This window comes from Triticum dicoccoides, chromosome 3A (genome assembly GCF_002162155.2).
Source record: "Triticum dicoccoides isolate Atlit2015 ecotype Zavitan chromosome 3A, WEW_v2.0, whole genome shotgun sequence".
Lineage (NCBI taxonomy): Eukaryota > Viridiplantae > Streptophyta > Magnoliopsida > Poales > Poaceae > Triticum > Triticum dicoccoides.
The window spans coordinates 51,685,146-51,691,325 of NC_041384.1; positions in this window are offsets into that span (position 1 = coordinate 51,685,146).

Sequence of the window (6,180 nt, forward strand, 5' to 3'; positions counted from 1 at the left end):
TTACCATAAATACGTTGGGTATTGCCGGTCAGACGAGAAAAGAGAAAAACCGGTGAGAGGGGCTGGTGCGAGGTGGGACGAAGAAAAACCGGTTGAAAATAAACCGGTTGAAAGTGGGGGGGGGACTATTCAACCAATTCGTTCATTAGGAGTAGAGATGAGCACCTCCGAGAGACTGAGTCGGCATGTCATCTTGAAATTTACGAAGTCACCGTAGGCGCCTCGTCGTCGACGGGAACGTCTCCTCCTACTAAAAGCACATCGCCAGAAAATCCTGAAATAAATCCAGGAATAGTGCGAGCACCAGGACTTGAACACGGGTGGGCTGAAGATACCACGGTCCCTCTAACCATCCAACCACAAGTTGGTTCGCTTGCTAAAGTTTTTTATGCATGCGTGTTCGTTGTATTTAGATGTGACCGATTTGTGAACAAATCCCAACAAAGCAGACACTCAAAACTTAGACGGTACAAAGAAAGATGGCTGGCCATCAGGCAGACATGCATGGGCATATGAGATATGACTCATATATAGTGTGTTTTTCTTGGGCTAGCAAATCACCGTCCTGTATATAGTTCAACAATGATGTAGAATATCACAAATGTCCAGCGTACTCTCTAGTTTTTCATGGCTTCACCTTGCTAGTTACCGAAAGAAAGAACAATGCTTGGTCAACAAAGTGTGCTAATGAATTCTACCGAGACACACGACTGTCCAAACGCAAGTTACAAACGCCAATTCTGCCGGCGAGATCCTCCGGAGTCCCCATGACTTGCGTGCATGTATCCGTACGAGGATCGTAGATCTGAAGCACCAACGATTTCCCATAATCAAGTGAGCATTGTAACAGCAGTTTTCCATCATGCATTACGCTCAACGGCATATAACGGCATACGCACTGGGCCATTGTGATCGTGTAAGCTTTGATCCAGCTGCTCTTGACGGAATCTTCCAGGATCCATATGTTGGTGGACGGAACAATCGGCCGTTCAGCCTTCCTCCAGTAGCACCGATCGGCCACCATCTGTACCATGCAAAAGGCGCCGTTGAGCTCTGTAATGCGCATCGCTATTGTTTCGCTCCACTTCATCTTGCCCACGGTTTTCAGCGGTCCATGGATCACGCCGGGCCTCCATCGCTCGCCCTCGAGGTCGAAGCAGCGTAGTATATCATGGTACACATAGTTGTTCTCATGTTTCTGCAAGCGTTTCTGCTCCGGTGCTCCCCTCCTGGGCTGAACGCGGGGTGAAAAAACACATCGACGGCCAGGATGAACCAAAAACGGTTCATAACAAGGGGCACGATCGTCTTTGTTGCCCCGCGTATAGCCGTCGAGGAGCCCTGGGAGGCCCGTACGGGCCCGGTTAGATCGTATGCCTGGCCGTATACGTATGTCCGTCCGTATACGTATTTGTTTGTATACGGTGGCCTTTCATGCACGCGTGAAGCCGCCCGCGCGTGGGGCAGCACGTGTCACGGGTAGTTGCCAAAACTGTCGCATCATATAAATGTGGACGACAACCACCTCCGGCCGCATCGCCCACCATTTCCCCCCGCCGCATCGTCTCCCTCTCTCCACTCTCCACTCCCCACTCCCTCTCCTCTCCAACCTCCTCGTCTCCCTCACCGCATCCTCTCGATCGCCATGGCGGACGCAAGAGGCGAGCGCCCCGATTGGGGCGCAGATCTGGTGGAGCAGGCGTGGCAGGTCGATGCAGGCACCTTTGTGAGGGGGCGTGCCGGCATCCAGCGCGGTGCTCCCTCCGCTGGAGATCTGGAGAAGGCGGGGGCGGGCCGCAGCGGCGCGGTCCAGCCAGATGCGCCCGCTCTGGCGAACTCCGGCGAGGCGCAGAAAGTGGAGGCGGGCTCTGGCGAGGCGCAGAAGGTGGGGGCGGGCTCCGGCGAGGCGCACGAGGTGGAGAAGGTGGAGGCCGGCTCCGGCGAGGAGGAAGCGGAGTAGAAAGTATCTGCGGCTAACTTTTAGTTAGTAGTTTTTAGATTGTGTGGTTTGTGGCCAGAACTTTGTTTGGTTAGATTTGTTGGAGGTGGGGTTTTCTCTGCATTATAGTTTTTCTGTATTTGATTCGTGCAAGAATGATGGACCACATATGATTATTAGATTAGGTTAGAAGTAGCCAGATTGAGGGATGGGGTTTTTTCAGATGCTTATTAGATTAGTAGTGAATTTTTTGCAATTCTTTAGGTGTTTGGAGTCAAATATATACTTCTGTATTGGTTTGGGTTGGTGCCTGCTTTAGTTCTTTGGCTTGATGATTAACTAAATAGATGCTTAGTTCTAGGGATTATGGCTGTCATAGTTGCAATTCTTAGATGCTTGATTGATGCATGTTGTCATAGTTGCAGTTATTTGATGCTTGATTGATGCCTGTCAGGCAAAGGCTATGAGATGAGTTGTGCACGGCCTTGTGTTTTTGGAAATTGTCTACGTGAGGTGATTAGATGGTGCATTAGTTTGGTTGTAAATATAGTGAAGGATGTGCTCATGTACTGGGTGTTGTCATGTTAATCAAAAAGAGCTTCTCAAGGGCTGGATTTTTTTGTGCTGGATTGGGGCTTCTGAAGGAGAGGGGAAGCGTGGTCGAGGGGAAGGGGCAGTCTATGCTTATTTACTTTGGGTTAGTAGTGGAATTTTGTCGTTGCTTCAGAGATATTGACAGCATTGAACATCCTCTGCAATGCCGTTGCTTCAGAGATAAAAGCATCTTGGGGTTTTTCAGATGCTTATTAGATTAGTAGTTGAATTTTTGCTTGTTAGAATTTAATTAGTATGAGGATGAATACCTTATTTAAGGGGGAATTTAAGGTCAGATAGATGTCATATGATTATTAGATTTGTAGTTCAATGCTGCTGACATTTATGATTATTTGATTTGATCTGTGGTTCAATGATACTGGATGGAAACATATTTGATTTGGAATGCATTAATTAAGATGTGCCAATGAATTGATTTAGATGATACAAGATTCATCTATAGTATAATTTGTTGTTGTTTAGGTAAGTAATAAAATTTTAGATGTTTGTTGGAGATGTATGCATTTATAGTTGAAGTTGTACCTAAATAACTATTGCATTATATTAATATGTGTAGGAACTTTGCTGCATTATCCCAAAAACAGTAATTTGTGCATATTAAAATTTGTAGTTGGCTTCTGTAATTAGTATATACTATATGTAAAGTGTGAAGTAAACATTCCAAGGCAGGATCCTAGCAACAAAATATACTATATGTTTCCATTAAGTAGTGTGGGGGGAATTCCCTCAAAAGAAAAGTGTTGGGTCAATCCAGGGAATGTCAAGAATCCAGCTTGCATTTTCATTAGCATTTATGAAGGACATCATTTATCTGTTGATTGATTGCTTAGATTCTGTATTTATAAGGAAAGCATTTGGTCACTTGCAACATACCAATGTGGTTCACATTCACAATTTTGTTTGTAATGACATTCTGTGAACTGCAATTCAATTCATTGTAATTGATGTGCATGTTTGACAATATGCAGGAGGAGGAGGATCTTCTGGGCAACAAGAGGAAGTGGGACAAGACTGGGTTCTACCCATATGAGTCTGATGAAGATGAGCCGTACGAGGTAAGGCCTAGTTGAAATGTTATTTCTGCATTGAGTTAGTATTATGTGTTTATAGTTTTTGAATGCATAATGTATCAATGTCAGTCATTAATGTGTGCAGTATGAATCTGGAGCTGATGTGGTCGAGGGGAACATCGAGTCCTTTAAAGAGAAGGAGGTGTTGAAGATCAGGGTCCAAGGACCTGCTAAGTACTACAACTAGAGGAATGAAAAGTACCGGTGCCCCTACTGCAGCAAGCCCAAGCCCAGGTCTGGGTTATTGGAGCATCTGAAGGAACATTGCCGGGCTACATCGATCTCCAGTCATGACTACAAGATCATTGGTCAGCATTCTACCCTCCTGAAGGTCCTGAGAAACCCTGACCTCTAGTCGTACATCATGCTGATCATCAGAAGCTGGAAGCCGTACTCATCATCAGTATATTTGATGATGTTTTACTTTTGGAATGCTGCATCTGGGTCTTAACTGCTTGAAAACTTGCTATATTAATGTAATGTAATGTATTGTGTGTTTGATCTGGATCTGTTGTGAACTGCCTGCTACCTATGGTGGTTACCTAGAATGCTATCTATATATGTGTGGCCTTAACTTTATTGGTGGTGAATGCTTCCTTCATGTTTAGTTGTTGTTTCGATGGTGCAATGATCACAAATGGCGCTTCAGTGTTGCTTGAGACATGTTGCAACACTTGTTATGCTGTGGGCAAGTGCAACATGCTGTGCCCATGTGCCAATTATACCAAATATTGAATGTGGCAATGTTCCAAAATGGCTGTCATGAATTATAGTACATGGGGTTTAGTAAAGTTACTGATAATTGTTCATCCTCACACATTCCATCAATGCATAATTTGAATAAGCAAAAAGATCAAATGTTCCATCATTTGAACCTATGTTGCAATTAGAGAGCAAATATTCCATCATCAAAGTGTGAAGGAATTAAATGTAAATTTAGATGAGTAATGTAATACTAGTTAAAAATAGTGTGTGCAAAAAAAAGGAATTTGAAATAAGATCTACTTTATTTTGTAATAAAGTTATATTACCCTACTTATTAGAATTTTGAAAATGTCACTTATTTATAAGAAAAGAAAATATAAATATTCAAAAGATGTGTTTGATAAAAATACCTTTTGAAATTTTGGTATGTTATTATTTGAGGGGTCATGTAATTTTTATGTTATTTTTGGAGTGCTCGGGTAATTTTTATTTAAAGTGAAGGAAAAGGAAAAAAATAAACAAAAGGAAAAGCATGGGCCATCCTAGCCATCTTGGAAACCTAGCTTTATAAATAAAAAATTCAAAAAATAAGAGGGCATTAAAAAAGTAAACAAATATAAGAGGGCATTATAAATTTAAAAAAATTCAAAAATATAGAAAGAATATTTTGCAATGCCCCCCTGAGGTACAGACCGATGTTTTGACCAGTCAGTCTAGAGGGCATTATAAATTAATAAAAAATTCAAAAAATTATAAAGCCTTGGAAACTCACCTTTGTTTGTGCAATAGATCATGTGTGCCAAAGTTGAGGTCATTTGGAGGTGGTCGAAAAAATGACCGCATTCCAGAGCGGCCATTTGGTCTTAACTTAAGCCAGTTTTTGAAAAAATGTGATTTTCCCCACCACCTCCAAATCACACAAACTTTCTTGAACATGGTGACCCACATGTGCCAATCATGGCTATGAAAGAAAATTTTGAAAAAGAATATTTTACAATGCCACCTGAGGTATAGACCGATGTTTTGACCAGTCAGTCTAAAGGGCATTATAAATTGATAAAAAATTCAAAAAATTATAAAACCTTGGAAACCCACCTTTGTTTGTGCAATAGATCATGTGTGCCAAAGTTGAGGTCATTTGGAGGTGGTCGAAAAAATGACCGCATTTCGGAGGGGCCATTTGGTCTAACTTAAGCCAGTTTTTGAAAAAATGTGATTTTTCCCACCACCTCCAAATCACACAAACTTTCTTCAACATTGTGACCCACATGTGCCAATCATGGCTATGAAAGAAAATTTTGAAAAATAATATTTTACAATGCCCCCCTGAGGTATAGACCGATGTTTTGACCAGTCAGTCTAGAGGGCATTATAAATTAATAAAAAATTCAAACATATTCAAAAAAATTTATTAGATGACTTGAAGGTCAAAACATTAACTTTTCATATATGCAAAAAAAATATGTGTATTGAACGCAAGTGAGCATGTGTATAATTTTGTGTGTGATTTCATGATCAAATCAATACACAATGGTAATATGCCATAAAAGTGCCCACCTACCAGAGCAAGAGAATTCACACTCCACGGCCTGCATACGACTAGGAACCCTGCGGTGCATGGGCCAGGATACAGGCCCGTGGTGCAGAATATCTCTGCTGCTAGTGTTGGGGAACGTAGTAATTTCAAAAAAATTCCTACGCACACGCAAGATCATGGTGATGCATAGCAACGAGGGGAGAGTGTGATCTACGTACCCTTGGTAGATCGACAATGGAAGCGTTTGGTTGATGTAGTCGTACGTCTTCACGGCCCGACCGATCAAGCACCGAAACTACGGCACCTCCGAGTTT